The sequence below is a fragment of the Saccopteryx bilineata genome, chromosome 4, assembly GCF_036850765.1.
Source record: "Saccopteryx bilineata isolate mSacBil1 chromosome 4, mSacBil1_pri_phased_curated, whole genome shotgun sequence".
In the NCBI taxonomy this organism is placed as follows: domain Eukaryota; kingdom Metazoa; phylum Chordata; class Mammalia; order Chiroptera; family Emballonuridae; genus Saccopteryx; species Saccopteryx bilineata.
The window spans coordinates 35548738-35573897 of record NC_089493.1 but is presented as its reverse complement, the minus strand read 5'-3'; the positions used below and the strand labels follow the sequence as shown (position 1 = coordinate 35573897).

General features: G+C 41.9%; 1 protein-coding gene and 1 pseudogene across 3 annotated transcripts in view; one reads left to right on the top strand and one right to left on the bottom strand.

Moving 5' to 3' along the window:
• The first annotated feature begins 10873 nt into the window (after positions 1-10873).
• FUT8 (fucosyltransferase 8) overlaps positions 10874-25160 on the top strand; it is a 251441-nt gene continuing 237154 nt past the window's right edge. For 2 of the 3 annotated variants that reach the window (XM_066275886.1, XM_066275888.1), the window contains exon 1: positions 11868-12185. The gene's annotated coding sequence lies outside the window, so the exon portion shown is untranslated. Of the gene's footprint in view, positions 11001-11867; positions 12186-25160 lie in introns of those variants that run through there. The other variant, XM_066275887.1, reaches the window with a different exon arrangement.
• LOC136335407 (oligosaccharyltransferase complex subunit OSTC-like) lies at positions 13272-13808 on the bottom strand (annotated as a pseudogene).

Below are 25160 nucleotides of genomic sequence, written 5' to 3'. Positions count from 1 at the left end.
TCCATAAAACAGAAAATTTCCCTATCTTTAGATTATGTGTTTAAAGGAGGAAGACCATACCTATTCTTTCTACTATTATTCTAGGAAGGTACAGAGCACCTCCATGGCTATGATTAATTCCTTATTCTTCAGGAAAAGAATCACCATGCTAAATATATACTTAAGTGACTGGTAACAGGAGGATAATGCTTGCTTGCATATGGGTACTTGAGAGAAAGAACAAGACCATTTGTTTCTAATGATTTTATATACATTTTGTGGTATTTAATTAACCTTTGTAATCTAACCCATCTATCTTTCTGGCTTCCAGAGAAGCTACCAAGAAAGCACAGGGTGCAGGAGCTAGATAGTGAGGCTGTGAGATTCACAGGATGTTAAATTGTGGTCAGTATGCTACTTTCCAACACTAAAGGTCATGTGTAAATGTGTTTGGAAGTGTGAAATAAAACACACCAGTGGGGATGCTACCTTTTATGTTTTAAGGAGAGAATTACACCTCTGGCAAGCTTTCTTAAAAGAATGACTTCTAGCCATAACCTGTGTTCTTACTAGTATCTGATGCTCCAGAGGTAAACCCAGTCAAGTATTTCCTGGAAGACATATGGAGATATTTGGAAACATATGTGCAAGTCCAAGATTAAAAATCCATGGCTCATTATGCAAGCCAGAAAAAATGCTAGGATTTGCAATTATATATGCCCAAGGCGCTTCCTTCTAATTCTGTTATCTGCTTTAAAGTTTCTGGCTCTGTTGCTGGTTTTGAATTCTTGAAATGCCAGTGTAGCAAGTAGAGAAAGCCAGAAAAATGCCTCTAAGATTCAGCCAGCCAATGTAAGAATATGAAGAATAAGATTCCTGACTTCAAGAAACTAATTGTTATCATATGGGAGATATTATTGTGTAAAAGTTACTATAGCACATGAATAATAGGAAGAAAACATTGCTGTTGAGGGGGAAAATGTTATATAAAAGAGCAATTTTAGGACCCTGGCCGGTTGGCTCAGTGGTAGAGCATCAGCCTGGCATGCAGGAGTCCCTGGTTCGATTCCTGGCCAGGGCACACAGGAGAAGCGTCCATCTCCTTCTCCACCCCTCCCTCTCTCCTTCCTCTGTCTCTCTCTTCCCCTCCCGCAGCCAAGGCTCTACTGGAGCGGGGTTGGCCTGGTGCTGAGGATGGCTCCATGGCCTCTGCCTCAGGTGCTAGAATGGTTCTGGTTGCAACAGAGCAACGCCCCAGATGGGCAGAGCATCGCCCCCTGGTGGTTATGCCGGGTGGATCCTGGTCAGGCACATGCGGGAGTCTGTCGGACTGCCTCCCGGTTTCCAACTTCAGAAAAATAAAATAAAATAAAATAAAATAAAAGAGCAATTTTAGTGGATTACATTGGCAGGAAGAATCCTGCTTTCACACCCAATCTGAGCCAATGGTAAAAAAATTTAACAGATTTTTAATGTTCATCTGGCTATTTTAGAGAATTTTTATTTTATAGTATTATAATTAAAAGATAATGCACAAAATACTAATAATGGTTTTTATTTCTGCCATAGCAGTCCCCGAAATAACTCTTCTATTTTCACTGGTCTTCCGGTATAAAAAGGTTGAAAACCACTCGGTATGGGGCATCTACTGCATGCGATGGAGGGATCAGTGCCCCGCACACATCCAGTGCTCCTCTATATTTCCCAGACTCCCGTGTCATTAATTCAGAGCTATATGACTTCTGTTTCTACTACTTATATATTAAACATTCATAAACTTTGTTTCAACATACAGTATTAGCTAAATAATATTTGTCTACAGATCAGCCTTTAAAATGTTTGCCTTTCTTTCTTTTTTTATTTTTTGGAAGATTTTATTTATTGATTTTAGAGAGAGAGGCAGGGGGAGAGGGGAGGAGTGGGAAGCATTAACTCATACTTGCTTCTTGTCTGTGCTTTGACTGGCAAACCCAGGGGTTTCGAACTGGCGATCTAAGCGTCCCAGGTCAATGCTTTATCCATTGCGCCACCACAGGCTCTGTTTTCCTTTCTTTTTTTGTGTGACAGAGAGAGACAGAGAGAGGGATAGACAATGACAGACAGGAAGGGAGAAAGATGAGAAGCATCAATTTTTGTTGTAGCACGTTAATCGTTCATTAATTGCTTTCTCATATGTGCCTTCACCAGGGGGCTACAGCAGACTGAGTGACCCCTTGCTCACGCCAGCGAGCTTGGGCTCACGCTGGTGGCCTTGCTCAAGCCAGATGACCTTATTCAATCTGGCGACCCTGGGGTTTCAAACCTGGGTCCTCCACGTCCCAGTCGATGCTCTATCCACTGTTCCACTGCCTCATCAGGCCATGTTTTCCTTTCTTATGTGAAGACAGTTTTGTCCCATTATCAAAGGGCTTTCACTCATTTGCCAATTTTAAAAGGAGCAATTAGTATTGCATTTATATAACATAATTTCTCCTGAGTTCATCTTGTGACCAAAGCAATGTAAGGGGGGCTGAGTCATTTAGTTGGTGAGAGAGACAGAGACATACATGGAGGAGCAGGTCTCCAGTTGCCTCAGTATCTGATGGTAGTTCAGCCCCAGGTAAGTTTCAATTCATGTGTTTTGAACTGAAAAGAGTTCAAAGTCCTTCCTTCCTTGAAGTAACCTGAGTTACCTGGTTCCTTGCACCTTAAAGAGCTCAAATAGTTTGAATGGACTGCTCAGCCATTTGACAGGTCAGTGTAAGAACCCAGAAGATTGGGAATGTATTTTAAACTAAATGATCAGTCTTGAAATAAATATGTTGGCTTCACCTGACCCTACCTATGTGAGTTTACAAGTCTACTTGTAAATTGTGCCAACACATATTAGAGGAGATTATTTTTAGAACCTTTATTCTTTGTTTTGAATACCAACAGTTGTGTTATGACACCACAGAACTAAAATGACATTCAGCCTTTGGTCCCCAAACTTTGTCAATCGCCTATTTCCTTTTCCTCCTGAGATTCTGTTTTCATGTTATCTTGACTTTGGAGTTAGATCAGATAATAACGATAGTGTTCACAAAAGCTTGGCTTTAGTTTAGAGTTTTTGTAGAGTATAAATGGTTCAAGAAGGCTGAAAGGGCTCCAGTCATCACATCAGGTCCCGGTAACAAAATGGAAAGAAGTGATAAGAAGGGTATATCCCCTTCCTTTTCATGACAGTTTTTTTTTTTAAACCAGAAGTCCCAGAAACATTTATTTATTTATCTTTTTTCTTTCTTTCTTTCTCTTTCTTTCTTTCTTTTAAAGATTTTATTTATTGATTTTACAGAGAGAGGAGGGAGGGGATGCGAGAAGTAGCTGCTTCACTCTAGCTGCTCATTGGTTGTTTTATCATATGTGCCTTGATCTGGCAAGCCCAGGGTTTCAAACTGGAGACCTCAGCATTCCAGGTCAGTGCTCTACCCACTGCACCACCACAGGTCAGATCCCACACAACATTTCTTCTTAGATATCAATAGCCAGAATTTAGTCATGTGACCACACCCATGCAAGGATACTGCAAAGTATTAGATTTTAGCTGAGTGGTAATAGGGCAATCTAAAAATCAGGGGTTGGTTATTATGGAAGAGAATAGATATAGGGAGGTAATTTAAAGTCTCTGTCGCAGGTACTTTATATATAATTGGAATTTAATAAAGACTTCTTGATTTATTTTTATGAACTTGATCATATTCTTAGAGGTATCATTCAAGTTAATAAAGATAATAAATCTAAGGATTTTCCCTCTTTTTTCTTTCTTTCTTTCTTTTTTTTTTTTACAGAGACAGAAAGAGAGTCAGAGAGAGGGATAGATAGGGACAGACAGACAGGAACTGAGAGAGATGAGAAGCATCCATCAGCAGTTTTTCGCTGCGGCATCTTAGTTGTTCATTGATTGCTTTTTCATATGTCCCTTGACCGTGGACCTTCAGCAGACCAAGTAACCCCTTGTTCGAGCCAGTGACCTTGGGTCCAAGCTGGTGAGCTTTGCTCAAACCAGATGAGCCTGCGCTCAAGCTGGCGACCTCTGGGTCTCCAACTTGGGTCCTCTGCATCCCAGTCTGATGCTCTATCCACTGCGCCACCATTTGGTCAGGATCTTTTATCTTTTTTTTTCATTTAGGTGAGAGGAGGGGAGATTATGAGGCACATGCACCCCTACTGGCATCCACCCAGCGACCCCATCAGGGGCTGATGCTCGAGTACTGAGCTATCCTCAGGGCCTGGGGCCATGCTCCAACCAATTGAGCCACTGGCTGTGGGAAGGGAAGAGAGGTAGAAGGGGGAGTGAGAGGGAGATGGGTGCTTTTCCTGTTTGCCTGACAGGGAGTTAAACCTAGGATGTCCACACGCCAGGCTGATGCTCTATCCACTGGCCACCAGCCAGGGCCCTTATTTTTTCTTTTTTTCTTATTTTTTTATTGATTTTAATTTATTATGTTTACAGAGATTCTAGTGTTGCCCCAAATGCATCCTCCCTTCCCCTTATTTTTTCTTTATAATAACATAATATAGCCATTATTGCCTTAATTGCACCTCAAATAAACCCATCTGGAATTAGCTTATGCGAAGTGGGGAATATATTGGAAGGCTAGGGGGTAACCCTGGGAAGAGGAAAGCCTAAGCAGAGGGAAGGACAGACTTGCCAATGGTCAAGAAAACCTGGAATTGAGAATCCCAATGTAACAAAGACATGTTCTTCACCCTCTCTGCTTCCCTGTGTCCATTGACTTTATTCTCTCAATGTAAAATGTGTATTTCCACTTGGCAAAAAACAAAACAAAACATGTCTAAAGATATCTCCTAGATTTTCTATTTAGGTGAGGTTTGAAATGACCTCTCTTCTGAAACTAAAGGTCTTGGAAGAATGGCTACACTGGCCCACTTTGGGTCAGGTGTCCAGCTTTTGACCAGTTAGCTGTGGTCAAGGGACAGCCACTAGTAACATGGCTTCTCTTGCTGCCATAATGCAATAGAAGTGTGGAAATGGGAGGAGTTCCTATAGAAAATTGGCTAGATGCTGGCTATACATTTGTATAGGCTATCTTATATATATATAAAACACAGGTCAGTGGTCTGAATTATGTGAGTGGTAAAGGTGAACAGGATCAATTCTAAAGCAAAAAGTTGATTTAGCTATGAATAAACATCATTTGATAAAACTGTACTATATAGAATGTTTACTATTTGTTAGGCATTATGCTAAATGTTTTTTTATATGTTGAATCATTTATTCCTCACAACTCTATGAGCCAGACACTATTGTACTTTTTTATAGACAGAAAAACCAGAGCTCAGAGAGGTTAAATAACTTGTCCAAATCATATAGCTAGTAAATAAGCTATATTTGTCTTAGGTTCAAAGTTTTTAACTACCAGGATAATATACTGTCCTGTTACTTTCCTATCTTGAATGGAAAGCTATGGTCATTTTATTTTTTATTTATTTTTATTTGTTGATTTCGTAAGAAATGAAGGGAACGAAAGAGAGACAAGAATATCAATCTGTTCTGTATGTGCCCCGACCAGGGATTGAACTGGCAACTTCTGTACCTTGGGACGATGCTCTAACTAACCAAGCTACCTAGCCAGGGCTATGGTAATTTTTATGAAGTATTTATTACTTTTCATTTTCCCCCCCTCAATCTGCCATAGCTAAGGTATATGGACTTGGTAAATCTTTTACTGTGTCTGGGTCTTAATGTCTTCATCTATAAAAAGAATGGGTTGAATCAAATTACCATTTCTCCTTGTTAGTGCAAGTAATATTTTATTTCTGAAGGCAAGAGTATCAGCTATTATATTTAAAAAATTTTAATTCATCTAATATTTTTTAGTGCTTCTTGAGCTGAGATCTATGTTAGGAACTCTGATGAAATTAAAGATATACAAAGATAAATATTACTGCTTACCGTGCCATGGAGAAACAAGCGAACAGAATCATCATTTCACAGAATTAGAGGTCTAGAGAGGAATAGCCTTCAGGAGTGATATAGCCATTCTTGTGGTTGTACTAACAACCACGTAGGTTGTTCCTACCTATGGCAATCTGGGTTATAGCTGACTTGTTCATATCTTGTAGGAAAGAAAATCTTCTTCCCTAAGTATGGACTAAAAATCTTTTCCTTTTATTCTGATTGGGCCAGTTTATTCCAGGACTATAATGGTTTTCAGTGGTTTTGTTTAAAATAGTTTAGGACCTAGCATAACTTAGATTCTAGGTCATACTGCAGTTAAAAAAAAATATCTCCAAATACTAGTGGCTTAAACAAAAAAGCTGTATTTTTTACTCAATTATACATCCTGACTTACTGAGGGTGGGAGGTGGACTCTTCTACATTGTCTTTTGTTGGGGACCTAGGCTGACAAAGGTTTTAACATCTTCAACAAGACAGGTCTTGAGGCTGAGGCAGAATAAACACTGTAAGGACCTATACTCACAAAAAATGTCTTACCTGGAAGTGACACATACCACTTCTACCCACAACCCATTAGAGACTAGTGACTATAACTAGTCACATGGTCCAGTCAACAACAAGGGAGGTTTTGGTGACAGGAACGTACATGTGAAAATGTAATCTCTGTATATGCCTGGAAAGACAGGGTAAACATTTAAAATCTCTTATCATACCAGGAAATTCATTAGCTGATTGACTCAGCTAATTGAGTTGCCCTTTTGTAGCCGGATGTTGGATGGTTACCTAAAAAACAAACAAAAACAAAACAAGCAATTCTATTAATAAGAAAAAATAGGAATGGATTTTGAGTAAGAAATCAATAATGTGATACTTTAGCCCAAAAGAGAAGAAAGAAATTTCAGCCATGGAGGTAAGTCATAGAGAGAGATAGTTTGGCTAGTTTCATCAGCCTCTAAATCAATCACTTCATTTACTCTTCTGATTGGTAAGATCAGCTTTGGCTCTTTAATGACTGGGTGTAGATAGACAGCTTCTTTTTAAGGAGTAGGTCCAAAAGTGACTTAAAACATTTATTGAATTTGAAAATATAGGCTGTTTTTCCATATTTCATTGTTGTAGGTACTATCAAACTGGCTAGATATATAGTTTAGAACTGGCAAACAACTAAAATTTATCTAGTTAAAATAAAGTTATCGCTGCCTGACCTGTGGTGGCACAGTGGGTAAATTGTTAACCTGGAACGCTGAGGTCACTGGTTTGAAACCCTGGGCTTGCCTGGTCAAGGCACATATGGGAGTTGATGTTTCCTGCTTCCCCTCTTCTCTCTCTCTCTCTCTTTTCTCTAAAATGAATTAAAAAAATAATAAAGTTATCCCTTTATTTTACAGATGAGAAAACTATAGCCCAAATGGGTAAAATGATGATCTCAGGGTCACACCTTCTCGTATGTGGCAATATAGTGCTGTCCTTTAGATGATCTACTGCAGTGGTAGTCAACCTCGTCCCTACTGCCCACTAGTGGGCATTCCAGCTTTCATGGTGGGCGGTAGCACAGCAACCAAAGTATAAATAAAAAGATAGATTTAACTATAGTAAATTGTTTTATAAAGATTTATTCTTCCAAACTTAGTGAAAATCTGACATAAAGTACTTGGTAAGTATTTATTATTATATGCTTTAACTTGCTGTAACTCTGCTTTATAAATTTTATAAAGTAAAGTTACTTCCCTACTTTATAAATCACTATTACTGTGGAACTGGTGGGTGGTTAGAAAATTTTATTACTAACAGAGATACAAAAGTGGGTGGTAGGTATAAAAAGGTTGACTACCCCTGATCTACTGCAAAATGGAACGCTCTAAGTAAAATGTAGCTAGAGCAACAATTAGAAAACAAGAACAATGAAAAATTATTAAGAATGTTTCTAGGGCTGATAGCCACATTAGTAGAGATGGAAAACTTTCGAAACTATTTGGTAGCTGCTACTGAACCTCCTAAGAGACTCCTCAAGCCTCTTCTGTGACCACAGAGATCTCCACTTCCCGTAATAATAGGGTCTACCTCCCAAGGTTTGATTTGAGAATTAAATGATGGCAGTAAAGAGTTTATCATGCGACCTGGAACTCAGCAGTATTGCACCTTGGATATAATTTTATTAGTTATTCATAAAATGGTATTAAATTTCATACTGGTTCCTACAAGAATGTTCACAACCTTGGAAATGTGGTAGTATTCAAGTTCATTAACTTTGATCTAGCTAATCTGAATAAAATGGCTACTCAGGTACTCACTTAACTTTCATTTTGATATTTTCCACTGTCTAATGGTTGACTCCTTCTTGTCCCACCCACAAGACCCCCCACAGCTTTGGTTGATGATTAAGAATTTGATAGAGACTGTTGTATGGCCAGTATCCACGGCCACCATCATAGCCGCCTGGCCCATGCAGGTTCGTATTGGATTTGGACAGACGGTAATGAAACAATAGAGCCACGAACTGGTGGGCCATTATCTTTAATCCTAGCTTGCACCTGGTGGGCAAGTAAAAACACACACTGGGATCCAAACCCCACTTTGTTCACAAAGCTACTGACTTATCCGAGTTTCCTAGAATCAAAGGTGTCTACCTCATCAGCCTTATTCACCTCTGTTCCCCATCTCCTTCCTTCTCCCTGCACAAACTCTGCACAAACTGGCTTTTCCTTCAGCACTCTGCCATCTTGGCTGCTTCTCCTGGCCTCCTCCACGTGGCCTTTCTCTGTTCTCTGCTCTCTCCTCTAATGCTAATCTCAGGAGCCAAGAGAACAAGCTCCTGGTCTGCCCCACTTTATAGTGCAGAAATCAAAACCCCTTTTAATCCAATATACAAAATAGGGAAGTCTCTAATACAAAGTCACTTATCTGAGGCATGATGGGATTGTACCACCCCACATCAAAAGGGTGGGAAAGGCTTAGTCCTAAAACCAAGCCCCAGGCTACAAAGATCCTGCCTGTCCACAGCCCGCTCCCAAAACACATTAATATCACCTGGGCGATGGGCTTCCTTGTGGGCAGTGCCATCTTTAACAAAATGAGCATAATATATTTTATCTGCTCAACAGCTGTGTAAAAGAATACGGTGTATTTAGAAGCTTCTATTAGTTTTCCTTAGAATGTCATAAAGAACATTCTGTATAATGTTTTGCTGAGCAGAACTTTAAGTTCTTGCATAAGCAAAGACAGGCCTAAAGCCCTAGTTGGTGAGGGAGGAGTGGAGGAAGTGGTGGAACACTTCTACTTTCTTAAGCAAATACCTGAAACTAGGAGTGATGTGAGGCACAGGCAGGCAGCTGGGGTGAGAAGAGAGAGTGAGAGGGCCCAGCAATAGAGAAGGAGGCTGGGGCTTGTAGAGAAAACATCATTTGACAGAGATATGTTCTGGTGACCAGTGATGTGTGGAACGTTTTGGGGATACTTTCTCAGAAATTCAACCCGACGGGAAAGGCAGAGCTTCAGTAATATTCCTCTTTGGAGAGAGTAAAAGAAATGTTTTTTAAAAGCTGGGTTGTGAATTTTCTGTAAATTCAATATTAGTCTGGCACTTAATGTGTAAAGATTTGTTATCAAAAGCCAGTTGTTTAACTGATACTTCCAGTTCTGAGGTGGCAGCTAAATCCTAGGCAAGTCCTGGAAAGGGCTTTGATAACAGTGTTTTGTCACAGGCTGAGAAGAACATTGACTCAAGCTGAAGAACTATGGCGTTTCTGAGTATATGCTAGAGACACCAGTTATTTAGTATTTTAATATATATTATGCTATGTTATAAAATTGCACCAAAACTTGGACAAACATTCCTTGGGCATATTTTTTTTTTTTTTTTGAGCAAGAGATAGAGTAGATAACTATTTTAATCCCTAGGTTTCTGGAAAGGAAAAATAAAGACCAGATATAAAACTGGATATTTTGAGGCAAATGTAAAGCTTTGCACTTGATCTTGATGTACAGTATTATATAAAGTAAGCTTTAAACATGCTTGCTAAAATGCTATTAAAAATGTTTAAACTAAAAAGTAAATATTTACCCCACTTCTGACTTCTAAAAATTAACTAGGGTATGACTTATAAAACTTTGGCCCTTAGTCCATCTTACTATGGCATAAGCCTAAAATTTATGTTCATTTCAACAACCAAAGCCTGCAGCCCTAATAGCGGAATTTTATTCTGTTTATAAGCTTAGTGCAGAAATCACTTCAGTGGAGGATAGCAACCTTGCATTCAAGTAAATGACTGTTGAATGATGACTAAGCTGAGCTGGAAGATAATTCTGACTTTGCCAGTGTATTTTTATTTTTATTTTTTACCTAAAACAAGTCACTCTACTTTTTTTCTTAGTTTTCTCTTCTTACAGGAAAATAATAAAAATAACTGTAAACCACTTCACGGAGAGCTTTTTGTTTAAAGGACTGCCAATAAATACGTAGTCAGAAGGTCTCACAAACCTCGGAAGTTGAGCTTCTTGAGGGATAGGGAACTTTTATTTCTCCTTTGAATCAGCAGTATCTTATTTGCGTTTCTATAGTACAGTTCCTGGCCTTTAAAAATGTTTCAGTAAATACTATAAATTTATGAACGTTATTAGGCAGGTTACAGTCTTGGAAGGCCACCGCCTCTTAAAACTCTTTTCTGTGATCCTTCTCACAATCAGCATCTAAAAATCTGCCGCTGTTTGCTCGAAGATAAGTATCTAAGGCAATTACTGAAAAACACTCAAGTCTAGAGAAATAATTCTGTTTCTAGGGCACCTTTTCGCAGCACTACACCCCAAGCTTGGGATCTGGGTCCGGAGGCACAGCGAAGAGTTCTTTACGGGAAGCTCATCTCTCCGTCCCCTGATTGGCCGGCTCGCACTCCACTCACGCAGCTCGCTTCTCTGATTGGCCATCGTGTCCCCCGCCCCCCCTCGCGACTTGTCCCGCGACTACTTTGTGCGGGGACAGCGAGCTCAGGTCCTGAGTCTCAGCTCGCTGTCTGGGTTGGTGCGAGCTAGCTCTCCGGCCACTGTTCAGCATCACGGGCGCCAGGAATTTCCTGAGTTCGAGCGGGTAGGCAGCATCCTAAGGAAAAGCCCCCCACTCCTCCGTCCTGCGTCCTCTTTGCCGTACTGAATAAACTTCCGCCTCAGAGGGGCTTTCGCAGCCGCGGGTCGGTTTAGAGGCCAGGCATCGGACTCAGGTCCTTGTGGGGATCTTTCTGTCTGGGCGAATGTGGAAACACAGTTCTCACAAGATAAAGTAGGGCTTCGCTAGTCGCATGCGGGTGCGATGCCATTCTGTGTTGGATTGCAAGCTGCAGCCGGGCAGCAGCGATCACCCCTAACAAGTGGCAGAGTCTGCTTCCACTCTCCAGTACCGGTGCTCCTTTGGGGCTACGACTCAACTGGCACGGGCCAGTCCGTCCCGGCGATCGAAAATACGGCATTCCCTGGAGGTGGCGCTCCTGGGAATGGGAGCCGGCTAGACTTGCGTCCATCTCAGCCTCCGGCCTTCAAGCGGTAGAGGGCGGCCTACGCTCGTGTTGGAGCCGGCGCCCGCGCGCGCAGCTGCTGCACTGTTGGAAGTCTCCCGGTCCCGCTGTGACCCGCGGCTCTGCCTGGCCGTGGATGCTGCGGATACGCTAGGCAAGGGTGCAGCGAGCAGGGGGCGGGGAGAAGTCCTGGCACATGCCAGGGTCGCCGTAGGTGGCTGCGGCCAGCGCATGCGCGCCCTCTCCCAGAAGCCTGGAACGCTGAGGGGCGCGCGCCCCAATTCGCGCGCGCACGCTTGCGCTAGCCTGGGTTTCCCCGCCTGCTCCCCTTGTCAGAGTCACTCCGGCGCGTGCGCGCGTTATCTCCGGCCGACCCGAGTGGCCGGGTTCCCTCCGCTCCAGGCCCCCGCCCCTCCCAACCCCCCTCCCACCCCCTCAGTCAACCCGTCCCCTTCCTATCCTTGCGGAATGGGGCCCGCGCTGCTCGTGGTCGCGCGCCTGGGACCCGGCTCGCGCTCGGTCTCGCGCTGTCAGCGGCTGCCCGGCTCGCGCCGCCTCGCGCTCTCCCTCAGTCACTGGCGCCGAAGACTCCGTTAAGCGGCGGCGACGGTGGTTCCTGTTTCCGTTTCTTCCTCTCCCTTCAGTCAGGAGTAGCATCCTCCACCCAACCACCCCTCCCACTCCCACAACGCAGGGCAGCTGCGGCTGCGGGCTGTGGCGGCAGCGACTGGGGAACTGCGAGACTGCCTCTGCTCCCGCCTCGGGTAAGGGGGCGTTCGGGGGTCGGGCCGCGCGCGCCTCGGGGTCTGGGGCTGGGCGAGCGCAGGGTCCGATGAGGCTCCAGGGATGTGACTGGTGGCTGTCGCTTGTCTTTTTCCCAAGGCGATCCCCGGGCCTGTTGCTGCAACTGCTGCTGCTTATCCAGCGGCTCCGGGAAAAGTGGGCAGGGAGCCCCCGGGACGCTCTGGCGGGTGCCTTTGCGCGGCCGGGAGGGCGCGGGCAGGGGATGAGGGGAGCCCGCCGCTCGGGCCGGGGCGCGGAGCGGCGCGGCCACTGTCCTCAGTGTCGCGCATCCTTGCATAGGGCAGGGGCCGAAGCCGAGGAGAGAAGGGATGGGGGCGGGGTAGGAGGTGTCCCTCTTCTCTCCTGTACACCTACCTGCCCTTTCGCCAGCAGCTCTGTCCCTGTGGTCACAGACTGGGCAGGAGTATGCCTGTGTGTTATGGGCTTTCGAGAGCGGTTCTCGGGCTAGAAATCTGGGAGTGGACCCATACAAAGATCCACTTCCAGCGAGGGGCCAGTGCCTTGGGCACTTACGGCGTGAGTGCCCCTGCACCCCCCGTTTGATGTGGAAATGATGAGCTGGTGGCCTTTGAGTATCTAAACTTACTTGGGAAGGTTAGGTGAGAACATGTTTATTAGTTAAAGGAGGTTTGTCATGCAGGAGTGAGTGGATTGTAGGTTGCAGCACCTGTTCTCTCACCGTGGGGATTGCAATCTTCGACAGTCACACAGAGCGTCCGAGTCGCGATGTATTTCTTAAGTTCAGTGACAGTATGGTTACGGTTTATCCCTGGTGAACTTTTAGCGTTTTGCCATATATTAAGTTGCTTATTTATTTATATAATAGTTGTAGAAATGTAGTATATTTTCTTTAAGAAATTGAAAACGGAGAAGAAAACGCCACTGGACATCACTGATATGTCAGTATAGATTAGCAGGAAGAAACACTGTGATAACCTTGTCTCTTATACCAAAAAGGTATTCTAGTTGGAGCTTTAATAATGCTTACCCCCTTTTTTTTTAAACTAGATGCTTCTTTTCCGTTTCATCCTTTTCCACATTTCATGTCAAAGAATTGGTACAGCCTTTAAAACTTCATTAACAGGAACAAATCTAGAATCCACAGATTTCTTCTCAAAAGGCACTCTAATCAGATAGCCCGGCAGTTTCATTCTCTTGAATTAATACCCTAGCCATGAAAAAAACTCAGTAGGACACAGGCAAATTCAATCAATAGAAGAAGAAATCTATTGAGTTTTGGAAGGTTTGGTGCATTGAATGGGTCTAGGATTATGAAACCTAAACCTCCCATTGTAAACAGGAAGCTGGATGCGAGACCTTCCATAAAATGTTGTCCATTTACCGTGTAGGCCAAAGAAGCTAATGGTCTCTGATGCCCATGTGCATCAGTCATAGAGCCAAGAGCCAAGACTTGGAGGTTCAACAATAACATAATAAATGATTCCTCTGGTGAGGAGAAAGGAAGACACCACCACCAGAGTGTACACTGTCATGGCCAAGGGCACGAGCACCCAGGGCAGCTTGTTCCACTTCAGGCTGGGGCATTCCAGCACTAAGAATGGGACTTGGTACAAAGTCTCCATGTTGGTGGTGCTGGCAAGACAGCTCTCGGTCTCTATATTATCTTTTTGATTGAGGCCTGGGATAAAAGCAGGGAGAGGTGTTGTTCTACTTCCTGTGTTTGAATTAATTTACAGTTGACTTAAGCCAACTCAAGAAGGTGGACCTAGAAAACTAGAATCTCCCACAGATAACCCCAGCCTCTAGTTAACGCAGAACAAATGTCAGCAAAAGTTTTTTTGGGGTATCAATTTAGAATCAAACTCATCACAAGTAATTGACTCAACTTAGACTTGGCTCTCTTTAGAAACTGTAGGCAAGGTTTCATTATACTAGTTTTTTTCCCTTGTTATTCCTGGGGTTAAATGCATATTTATTTTCTTGGTTCAATTTTATGTTTTCATGCATAATTTTTTTAAAGGACATATAATATAGAAATAATTTTAGGAGATAAATTATTTAAGCACAACAGAGCTACACTGAAATAATGAAGTGGGTTGCATTCTCCCTTATTTAAAATAAGTTAAAAAAACCAAAAATGTTGTGCCAAATAGTAAGGCCCTGTATGTTGCTAACCATGTCAAAGGTACAATAAAAAATGTATAGAAAGTCTTGATTTATAAATGTAACAGTAAGAATAAGGTTGGGATTCAAACATTTGGAATTGTGATTTTACAATTTAATATGTAAAAATGTGGGGAGCTAAAAATAAGGTTAGAAGGAAAATAGACAGATAGTTTGGAGGCATGTATTATTCTCTTGCTGCTCTATGAATTGAGAATTCTACTTGAAGAGCTAGCTGAACAGCTGGAATGAAACTTGCATAGACTGCAGAAACATGCAAAAATGTATCTTTGATCAAGTAGTGAATGAGCTAACATGAAGAGTATATTGTGGTTTATTAGGATAATGTTCAAAATAATCTCCATAAACTATACCGTGATACAGATTTATTTTAGGATGTTTTTAAATTTTGAGTCCCTTGAAGTTGTTTTCCTGCAAGTCAATTTTGTTTGAGATGTATGAAATTGAAAAAATAATTCTTATTACATTCTGCAATGTTTGATTACAAATTTTAACTGGTTATTTTAAGGAATTATGGTGAATTTTGAAATTTGCTAGTGATGTGGAAAAACTTGTGTTTGTTTATTTTTTTTAAATGCAGTTGTATTAGCAGGTTGGTCTGGAGGGGGAGCTAGTGCCAAAGCAAAGTATCGCTTAATATGTTTGAACTTTTAGAACAACCCAAGCCAGATTTTTATGGCTAGAAGAAATACACATTTTTAATGAAAAGAGTAAGAGAATAGATGTGGGCATATATTTGTGGAGTATATATATTGTGTATTACAAATTAATTAAAATACCGTTTTATGATCTGAAATAATGGAAAGTACATGTTTCCATTGAAGATTCATTGAATATCTTACTTAAAATTCCTGAAAATATGTCCCCATATGTGTGATAATATATAGTTTCTTAACCTTTTGCAGTGCATCAGAAGAGAAGGAGAATATCTTGATCGTTGGTGCTTATTGTGTATTTTTAAATGTTTTCATTGTAATATCTATAGGCTTAAATATAAAAAAAACCTTCAAGGGAGTCTTATGGGCAATGATAGCAATTGTGTAGTGATACAGTTATTTATTAAAAGTAGAGGTACTTGGCCCTGGCCTGTTGGCTCAGTGGTAGAGTGTTGGCCTGGCGTGCAGGGGTCCCGGGTTCAATTCCCGGCCAGGGCACACAGGAGGGGCGCCCATCTGCTTCTCCACCTCTCCCCCTCTCCTTCCTCTCTGTCTCTCTCTTCCTCTCCCGCAGCCGAGGCTTCATTGGAGCAAAGATGGCCCTGGCGCTGGGGATGGCTCCTTGGCCTCTGCCCCAGGCGCTGGAGTGGCTCTGGTCTCAACAGAGCGACGCCCCGGATGGGCAGAGCGTCGCCCCCTGGTGGGCGTGCTGGGTGGATCCCGGTTGGGCGCATGCGGGAGTCTGTCTGTCTCTCCCCGTTTCCAGCTTCGGAAAAATACAAAAAAAAAAAAAAAAAAAAAAAAAGTAGAGGTACTTTCAATTAAGGAATGAGAAATGGACCCTTGAGACATCTGTAGCACAAGGATCCCAAGGTCATGTCTCCTGCAATATAATGCAGTGAGTTCAGTGGATTTACTAAATTGTACTTGTGCTTTTTAATATGAAGCAGTTATTTTTTTGGTCTATGGCACTTAATTTAGATATTTAAACTTATCTGTTAGGTATGTGAATTTACTTCTCACCGTTCATATTTGTTAAATTCAAGGCTAGATATTGATAATGCATAATATTAAAATCATTAGAATGTTTAGTTTCTGAGGATAGTGGTTGGGCTGTGTGCTCTTCATTATGTAAATAGAATCTCAATGATGATAAGTAAAAAAAAATTGGTTCTTTGAAAGGAATGAAGCCTGACTAGGTATTGTGCAGGGCATAAGAGCATTGGCCTGGAACGCTGAGGATCTAGGTTTGAAACTCCGAGGTCACTGGCTTGAACGTGGGTTCACCCTCCTTGAGCGTGGGCTCACCAGCTTGAGTGAGGGTCGCTGGCTGGCGCATGGGATCATAGATGTGACCCCATGATTGCTGGCTTGAAGCCCAAGGTCGATGGCTTGAGCCCAAGGTTGCTGGTTTGAACAAGGGGTCACTCACTGGCTCTGCTGGAGAGAGAAAGCTGTATGAGAAAGCAATCAATGAACAACTCAAGTGCCGCAACAAGTTGATGCTTCTCATCTTCCTTCCTGTTGGTCTATCCCTGTCTCTCTCCTCCCCCTCCCCCCCAAAAAAAGAAGAAGAAAGAATGAAAATATATGTGAGAATAATGAGGTGTTTACCACATTTAAGGGGTTAATGCTATAAATTAAAAAGTTTTTAAAGAAATGCTGGAATATTTTTATGTACGTTTTTAAGAAAAGATTTTTTAAAATTTTATTTTAGAGAGGAGAAGAGAGAGAAAAGCGTGGGGGAGGAGCAAGAAGTGTCAATTCATAGCTGCTTCTTGTATGTGCTTTGACTGGGCAAGTGCAGGGTTTTGAACCGATGACCTCAACGTCCCAGGCCAACGTGTCACCACAGATCAGGCTTTTATGTATCTTTTACCTTCTTTTTTTTTTGGTGCTGAAATCCAGGAATGAACTATTATGATTTTTTTTCTTAAGTGAGAGGAGGGGATATAGTGAAATAGACTCCTGCATGCACCCTGACTGGGATCCACCTGATAACCTCCCCCCCCTTGATACTTGAATCAACCAAACTGTTTTTAGCACCTGAGGCTGCCACTCTCAGACCAGTTGAGCCATTGGCTAAGGGTGGGGAGGAGAGAAAGAAGGGGGAGAGGGAAGAAGGAGAGAAGGGGGAGAGGGAGGAGAAGAGAAGCAGATGGTCGCTTTTCTTGTGTGCCCTGACTTGGAATTGAACAGGGACATTCATATGCCAGGCTGATGCTCTATCCACTGAGACAACTGGCCAGAGCTCATTATGATTTTAATTGTTATTTATTTTTTAATTGAATTTATTGGGTGACATTGGTTAATAAAATTATATAGGTTTCAGGGGTACAATTCTATAATACATCTGTATTGTGTGTTCACCACCCCTAGTCAAGTTTTCTTCCATTACCATTTCTCCCCCCTGCTTATTCTCTTTTTTGACCCCCACCCCCGTTTTTCTTTGGTAATCACCATTCTGTTGTCTATGAGGTTTTTTTTTTCCTCTTAACCTTTTTCACCCAGCCTCCCAACCCTCTCCTCTCTGACAGCTGTCAGTCTGTTCTCTGTATCTATGAGTCTATTTGTGTTTTTTTTTTTTTTTTTTTTTTTTTTACAGAGACAGAGAGAGGGATAGACAGGGACAGACAGACAGGAACAGAGAGATGAGAAGCATCAATCATTAGTTTTTCGTTGCACATTGTGATACCTTAGTTGTTCATTGATTGCTTTCTCATATGTGCCTTGACCACGGGCCTTCAGCAGACTGAGTAACCCCTTGTTTGAGCCAGCGACCTTGGGTCCAAGCTGGTGAGCTTTTGCTCAAACCAGATGAGCCTGTGCTTCAGCTGGTGCCCTCAGGGTCTCGAACCTGGGTCCTCCACATCCCAGTCCAATGCTCAGTCCACTGCGCCACTGCCTGGTCAGGCAGAGTCTATTTGTGTTTGATTAGTTTATTTTGTTCATTAGATTCCACATATAAGTAAAATCATATGGTACTTGTCTTTCTCTGGCTGGTTTATTTCATTTAGCATAATACTCTCCAAATCCATGCATGATGTTGTAAATGGTAAGATTTCCTTTTTATGGCTGAGTAATATTCCATTCTATAAATATACCACAGCTTTTTTATTTTTTTTATTTGATAGAGACAGAGAGACTCAGAGAGAGGGGTAGATAGGGACAGACAAACAGGAAGAGAGAGAGAGATGAGAAGCATCAATTCTTTATTGCAGCACTTTAGTTATTCATTGATTGCTTTCTCATATGTACCCTGACCCAGGGGCTACAGCAGACCAAGCAACCCCTTGCTCAAGCCAGTGATCTTGGGCTCAAGCTGGTGCGCTTTGCTCAAGCCAGATGAACCTGCGCTTCAGCGGGGTTTTTGAACCCGGGTCCTCCGCATCCCAGTCCGGCACTCTATCCACTGCGCCACCTCGTGGTCAGGCCTACCACAGCTTTTTTATCCACTCATTCACTGATGGGCACTTGGGCTGTTTCCAGATCTTGGCTATTGTAAATAACACTGCAGTGAACGTTGGGGTGCATATATTCTTTTGAATTAGTGTTTTGGTTTTCTTCAGATATATTCCCAGAAGTGGAATTGCTGGCTTGTAAGGCAGTTCCATTTTTAAGTTTTTGAAGTAACTCCATACTGCTTTTCACAGTGGCTGTACCAATTTGCATTCCCACCAACAGTGCTCAAGGGTTCCCTTTTCTCCACATCCTCACCAACACTTTGTTGACTTATTGATGGATGTCATTCTGACAGGTGTAAGGTTTATTTTTCATTTCTTTGATAATTAGTGACATTTGGCATTTCTTCATGTCTGTTGGCCTTCTGTATGCCCTCTTTGGAGAAGTGTCTATTCAGAACCTTTGCCCATTTTTTTTTTTTTCCTGAAGCTGGAAACGGGGAGAGACAGTCAGACTCCCGCATGCGCCCGACTGGGATCCACCCGGCACGCCCACCAGGGGGCGACGCTCTGCCCACCAGGGGGCGATGCTCTGCCCCTCCGGGCATCGCTCTGTTGCGACCAGAGCCACTCTAGCGCCTGGGGCAGAGGCCAAGGAGCCATCCCCAACGCCCGGGCCATCTTTGCTCCAATGGAGCCTTGGCTGCGGGAGGGGAAGAGAGAGACAGAGAGGAAGGAGAGGGGGAGGGGTGGAGAAGCAGATGGGCGCTTCTCCTGTGTGCCCTGGCTGGGAATCGAACCCGGGACTTCTGCACGCCAGGCTGACGCTCTACCACCGAGCCAACCAGCCAGGGTTCTTTGCCTATTTTTAAAATTGGATTTTTTTTTTTGGAGTTGAGTTGTATAAATTCTTTATAAATTTTGTATATTAACCCTTCATCAAATGTATCATTGGCGAGTATGTTCTTCCATACAGTGGGTTGTCTTTTCATTTTGTTGATGGTTTCTTTTGCTATGCAAAAACATTAGTTTGATGTAGTCTCATTTCTTTATTTTTTCTTGTTTTCCTTGCACAACAAAATATATCAGAAAATATATTTCTATGAGAAGTGAATGAGATTTTAATGCCTATGTTCTCTTCTAGGACTTTTACGGTTTTGAGTTTTACATATAAGTCTTTAATCCATTTTGAGTTTATTCTTATATATGGTATAAGAAGGTGGTCTAGTTTCATTTTTTGCATGTATCTGTCCAGTTTTTCCAAAACCATTTATTAAATTGACCAGTGTTTTTCAACCACTGGTGTGTGGACTGGTCTGCTAGAAATTTTGTGCTGGTCTGTAAAAGAGTTAACCACCCTGATGTTGTATGACGATCAGACCCAGTGATCTTAGTTGACTTCTCTTATGCTAACAGTGATTTCTGCCTTAGTGGTCCCTGAAATAATTCTCCTATTTTCACCAGTCTTCAAGTATAAAAAGGTTGAAAACCACTGGAATAGACTATCTTTATGCCATTGTATGTCCTTGCCTCCTTTGTCAAATATTCACTGACCATAATGGCATGTGTTTATGTTGTGTTCCATTGATCTATATTCATGCTGGGTTTTTAAAAAAGTGTGTGTGTATGTGGTATGTGTGTGTGTGTGAGAGAGAGACAGACAGGAAGGGAGAGAGATGAGAAGTATCAACTTGTAGTTTTGGCACTTTAATTGTTCACTGATTGTTTCTCATATGTGCCTTGACAGGGGGGGTGGAGGGCCTCCAGCCCAGCCAGTGACCTCTTGCTCAAGCCAGTGACCTTGGGCTCAAGCCAGCAACCTTGGGCTTCAAGCCAGTGACCTTTGGGTGCTCAAGCCAGAGACCGTGGGATCATGTTGATGATCTCATACTTAAGCCAGCAACCCTGAGCTCAAGCTGGATGAGCCTACTATCAAGCTGGCAACCTTGAGTTTCAAACCTGGGACCTCAGTGTCCCGGGTCTGTGCTCTGTCCACTGCACCACCACCAGTCAGGTAGAACTATGCTGTTTTAATTACTATGGCCTTTTAATTGTCAGTTTTGATTTACTAAAAACTGTATTTAGTAAATCTCTTGGTTTAATTAAATGGTAAATAAATTCATTTTATACTATAGCACATTTATAAAAGAGTCTCCATTTATAGTCATAAGAGTAAATATAAACATGTAAATAAATATTTTTTCATAAAAAGAAAACAAAACTAAGATTCTAAACAACTCTGAAACTTTCAAAGTGTTACCATTATAGTACTTTTATACCCTTCATCAGTACTGGACCTTTCGTACTTTTCAGCTGAGATATCTACTTTCAGTCTTCAATAGTCAATGGTAATATAGTAGGTATAGTATTTAGAGGACCAAGAAAAGGTTTCCTTTTGTTCTCCTTTCAGTGATTCTCTGGCTCATATTTCTTTATCATAAAGTATATGATTTCTTTTTTACAATTTGAATTGTTATTAAAATACAGTTTGTTATAATGTGACAATCATGTTTAAAAGTAAAAGATATTTGCTATTGATTTTTTAAATTTAAAAAACTTTTAGAATTAATTGTAGAGAGAGGAAGGGGAGAAAGAGAGGGAGAGAGAGAGAGAGAGAGGAAGAAACACTGATTGTTGTTCCACTTATTTAGGCATTTATTGGTTGTTCCTTTTCTTAGTTTTAAAATTTTTTATTTATTGATTATAAAGAGAGAGAGGAAGGGGAGCGGGAGAAAGAGAAACATCAATTTGTTGTTCCATTTATCCATGCATTCATCAGTTGATTCTTGTATATGCCCTGACTTGGGATTGACCCTGCAACCTTAGCATGTCAGGATTTGGCTTAGTCTCAAGTCTCAACCTTACTTTTTCTCTACGTTCTTCTCTCTTGCCTACATATCCTCTTCAGCCACCCTCCATGATCCTACAGCTTTCTCTTTGGATTAATTAAGAATCAAACCAATTAAATGAATCATATCACTCCCCTGACATAGATTTTTCTTCCGTGATTAAATAACTTTATTTAATCTGTACAGTATTCTAAACATATAACCTATTGGTGTTCCTTTTTTTAGTTTAAAAAATTTTTATTTATTGATTATAAAGAGAGAGAGGAAGGGGGGCGGGAGAAAGAGAAACATCAATTTGTTGTTCCATTTATCCATGCATTCATCAGTTGATTCTTGTATATGCCCTGACTTTACATTTTCCTTTTAATTGAAGAAGAGGAAATAGGACCAATGGGATTATGCCATGTATTTCAATAGAACAGTTACTTATACCCCCTATAGAAAGCAGATCTAGTCTGACCTGGTGGTGGCGCAGTAGATAAAGCGTTGGCCTGGGATGTTAAGGACCCAGGTTTGAAACTCCAAGCTTACCTCCTTGAGTGCAGGCTCATCTGGCTTGAGCAGGGGCTCACTAGCTTGATCATGGGGTCTCCGGCTTGAGTGTGGGATTATACACATGACCCTATGGTTGCTGGATTGAGCCCAAAGGTTGCTGACTTGAATTCAAGGTTGCTAGCTTGAGCAAGTGGTCACTGCGTTGGGTGGAGGCCCCCGCCCCCCCCGTCAATGCACATGTGAGAAAGCCATCAATGAACAACTAAGGTGCCACAGCTATGAGTTAATTCTTCTCATCTCTCTTCCTTCCTGTCTGTCTCTGTCTTTTTCTGTCTTTCGCTGAAAAAATAAAATAAAAAAAGCAGATCAATAGTGTTTTTTTTTAATTGTTTTATTTATTTTTTATACAGAGACAGAGAGAGAGTCAGAGAGAGGGATAGACAGGGACAGACAGGAACGGAGAGATGAGAAGCACCAATCATTAGTTTTTTGTTGCGTGTTGCAACACCTTAGTTGTTCATTGATTGCTTTCTTATATGTGCCTTGACCGCGGGTCTTCAGCAGACTGAGTAACTCCCTGCTGGAGCCAGCGACCTTGGGCTCAAGCTGGTGAGCTTTTGCTCAAACCAGATGAGCCCGCGCTCAAGCTGGCAACCTCGGGGTCTCGAACCTGGGTCTTCCACATCCCAGTCCGACGCTCTGTCCACTGCGCCACCTCCTGGTCAGACGAGATCTATAGTGTTAACTTTATTTAGGTTTTCTTTTCTTTGAAAAAATTATTAAAAAAAATTTTTTTTGACAGAGACAGAAGTACAGATAGGGACAGACAGACAGGAAGGGAGAGAGATGAGAAGCATCAATTCTTCATTGCAGCAACTTAGTTGTTCACTGATTGCTTTCTCATATGTGCCTTGACTGGGGTGGGGGAAAGGGCTGCAGCACAGTGAGTGACCCCCTTGCTCAAGTCAGCAACCTTGGACTCAAGCCAAGGACCTTGGGCTTCAAGCCAGAGACTTTGGGCTCAAGCCAGAGACCATGGGGTTACATCTGTGATCCCACGCTCAAGCCAGCAATGCCACGCTCAAGCTGGTGAGCCCGTGCTCAAGCTGGATGAGCTTGTGCTCAAGCTGGCGACTTTGGGGTTTGGAACCTGGGTCCTTGGCATCCCAGTCCCATGCTCTATCCACGGCGCCACCACCTGGTCAGGTTCTTTTTTAAAAATTTTTTTTAATTAATTTAGGTTTTCTTTAAAAAGATATTAATTGCCAAACGTAATAACTTACCTACTATTTAAAAAAAATACCTTTTGTGATAATTTTCTTTTTTTCTCAGAAAATGACATGTGAAAGAAAAATATGTTTTGAAAAAATCTTTTTAATTGACAAATTATACCAATATAAGGCTAGTACTGATATTGCCTTTGCTATATTTTTCTCTTCTTTTGTATTGGTTCTATGGTATAACCTCTTCATTGAAATACTGGAATAAAACTAAAGATCACAACTGAAATGCTCCTTATAGTTGTTGTATCTTAGAAGTTGGGTTTTCACATTTATTTTTTCCAATGAAATAAACTGAATTAATATGACAACATATTTATATTAAGAAGATCAGACTTAACAGTTTTCCTTGTTACAGTCTTATAGTTAGTGTAAATAAAATTTAATGTTATAAATCAGTGATTTTCAACCTTTTTCATCTCATAAAACACATACACTAATTACTACAATTCTTCAGCACACCATAAACTATATTTTTTGCTGGTCTGACAAAAAAAAAATAGGTATAATTTGATTCATTCACACAGATGGCTATTGTTGTATTGGCTGTTGTCATATTTTTATTTGACATTCTAAGGGAAAAGAGGTCAGTCAGTGTCCCTTCCTAAATAGTCAGGTATTGTATATTTTAAAAATTCTTGCGGTTTACCAATTAAAAATTGCTATTATAAACTAATAAAATGTTGATATTAATCCTAGATATAAATGGGAAAAGCTAATATTTACTTTAGAATCTGATTATGAGAAACATTACATGATACAAACTTTAAATGCTATGACTTTAAAAAAATTGCTATAGCTTTCTGATATAAATGAATAAAAATAAAATGAAAGATTCTTCTATTTGATTTATCTCAAACATACAACTAAAATGAACCGGTTTTATGCCTGTAGTTGTGGCATGTTAGTTGTCCATTGATCGCTTCTTATATGTGCCTTGACCCGGGGGACTCAAGCCGAGCCAGTGACCCCTTGCTCAAGCCAGTGATCTTGGGCCTCAAGTCAGTGACCTATGGGCTCAAGCCAGTGACCCTGGGATCATGTCGATGATCCCATCCTCAAGCCAGTGAGTGACCCTGTGCCTAAGCCAGATGAGTCCATGCTCAAGCAGGTGACCTCGGGGTTTCCAATGTGGGTCCTCCATGTCCCAGGTGGACACTCCATACACTGCACTACCACTGGTCAGGCATGTCTATGTAAATCTTATTCTATCAAGACTATTAATAACCCTTGAATGGCCCTGGCCGGTTGGCTCAGCGGTAGAGCGTCGGCCTAGCGTGCGGAGGACCCGGGTTTGATTCCTGGCCAGGGCACACAGGAGAAGCGCCCATTTGCTTCTCCACCCCTCCGCCGCACCTTCCTCTCTGTCTCTCTCTTCCCCTCCCGCAGCCAAGGCTCCATTGGAGCAAAAATGGCCTGGGCGCTGGGGATGGCTCTGTGGCCTCTGCCTCAGGCGCTAGAGTGGCTCTGGTCGCAACATGGCGAAGCCCAGGATGGGCAGAGCATCACCCCCTGGTGGGCAGAGCGTCGCCCCATGGTGGGCGTGCTGGGTGGATCCCGGTCCGGCGCATGCGGGAGTCTGTCTGACTGACTGTCTCTCCCCGTTTCCAGCTTCAGAAAAATACAAAAAACAAACAAACAAACAAACAAACAAAAATAACCCATGAATGAATTGTAAATTTTTACTAATTTTGTGGCTGATTATTTATATCAGAGCCCTTAAATGAGATATCACATCTCATTAATACCTAGAACCAGAATAAATTTGCTTTAGTAAAAATAATATTTATAAGCTATCAAACTGTAAAAGCATACCAAAGTTATTAACTGAGTTAAGTCAACATTTCATAAGTTGGTTTTTAAAATAATTTTTGTAATTTATAAAATATAATTGATTATAATGCCTTGATTAGTGGTAAAGATGGGAAAATACAATTTGTAGCTTTTGTATTATATCCTTTATCTCAGCCCTTAGCTGCACTTGGGACAGTCAGTGAAAGGAAGGGGATTGAAGGAGGCAGCGGATTATACTGATTAATGGGTATTCCTTATTTGAAGGCGAGGGAGATGTTTTTCTTCAGTTTTTCTCTCCTTCTATATTCTTATTCT